Below are 1,814 nucleotides of genomic sequence, written 5' to 3' on the forward strand. Positions count from 1 at the left end.
ATCGAGATCTTCTTGTATAGGACATAGACAGACACATTCTATATAGACAAAAGATACGATAAATGTAGAAATATCTCAGTAAACAAGAAATATTAAATTAATATTTATGAATGTTGATATATGCATTTTTATGTATAAATGATTTTATAAATAATATTATATTAATGTTCCAAAAAGATTAGTTGATAATGTGATTTTCCCAAATATTAATATAATAAAATCCCTTGAAAATACAACCACAAAATTATTTTTTAATGTTATTTTGACATATCTCAGATTAATACAACATATGTACAACATTTTTAAATTACTTCAAATTATTGACTTTGAAATAATGTTTGAGTTGTATAATCTCTGTTGTTATAATGTTTCTCCATATTATCTTTCTTTTTTATAATATTTTTATTATAATTTTTTATTATATTAGGTGCTTGAATTAATTCTCGCTGCTTTTTGTTACAAAATTTCATGTTTATTTCAGAAGAACGGTACATTATATCTTATTTAAAGTATTGCCTTTCGGAAGCTACAACCTTTTCCCACTTTTCGGGTAACACATGGATTCCGCGGTAAAAAATTCAGGTTCTCTCGATTTAGTCATCGAGCCATTTTTTCATATCTTCGAAAGAACTGAAGTGCTGCTCAGAAAGTTCATGCTGACCGAAACAAATGGTAATCTGAAGGAGCAACGTCTGGTGAATAGGGCGAGTAGAGCAAGACATCCCATCCAAATACCTCCAAGATTTCACTATGTGTTGCAATATGTGGTCTAGCATTGTCATAGAGAAGAATAATTTTGTCATGTTTTTTGACGTATTGCAAGCGTTTTTCTTTGCGTACTCGATTCAAAGTTGAGTAATTGTCGTCGGTAGCGTTCAGCATTAATGGTTTGACTCGGTTGCAGTAGCTCATAATACACTGACTCTCAGAAGGGAGATGTTGGTTCTCAGCACCTCTCACGTGCCAACCCCACCTCCTCGTGGTGTGAGTCGGAAACGCTGGAGGGGGTCGCAACTATCACTCCTCCTGGCGGCTGACGGGGCTCTGGCTTGGACTTACGCTACCCTCCCCCCAAGTGGTACGGGTGAGGGCTTAGCGGGTCCCTCGTGGAATAATCTGCCGGCGGCTTGGTGCCGAGGCGCAGAAGGCACGCCAGCTCCTCGAGCGAATGAAACCCGCTAAGACAGCAAGCTGGCGTGCTGGAGCCTCGGGGTTGCTGGCGGATTCTCCCACCTCCCCTTTATTAACATAACACTACTGCGAACGGATAATCTGTTCTCACGCGGTATTCTGTAACCTTTACACCTTCCTTCCATCCCTTCTGTGAATTTCATTGCATAACCGCGAACAGATAATCTATTCTCACGCGGTTAAAACCTAATCCCCCCACCCGCATTTCCTCCACCCCCTCAGCATTACCACGAACAGGAAATCTGTTCTCACGCGGTTCCCACAAAAATTACCCCTCCCACCCTCCCTGTGAGGCCAACTGCATTACCGCGAACACATAAGTAGTTCTTAAGCGGTCCAACGTNCTGGCGTGCTGGAGCCTCGGGGTTGCTGGCGGATTCTCCCACCTCCCCTTTATTAACATAACACTACTGCGAACGGATAATCTGTTCTCACGCGGTATTCTGTAACCTTTACACCTTCCTTCCATCCCTTCTGTGAATTTCATTGCATAACCGCGAACAGATAATCTATTCTCACGCGGTTAAAACCTAATCCCCCCACCCGCATTTCCTCCACCCCCTCAGCATTACCACGAACAGGAAATCTGTTCTCACGCGGTTCCCACAAAAATTACCCCTCCC

General features: G+C 41.6%; 1 pseudogene; it reads right to left on the minus strand.

Moving 5' to 3' along the window:
- The window catches only part of LOC106749641, a 5,491-nt pseudogene extending 4,579 nt beyond the window's left edge, over positions 1-912 (minus strand).
- Positions 913-1,814: the final 902 nt, after the last annotated feature.

The sequence above is a fragment of the Dinoponera quadriceps genome, unplaced genomic scaffold (genome assembly GCF_001313825.1).
Source record: "Dinoponera quadriceps isolate SergipeBrazil2010 unplaced genomic scaffold, ASM131382v1 scaffold4148, whole genome shotgun sequence".
NCBI classification, from domain to species: domain Eukaryota; kingdom Metazoa; phylum Arthropoda; class Insecta; order Hymenoptera; family Formicidae; genus Dinoponera; species Dinoponera quadriceps.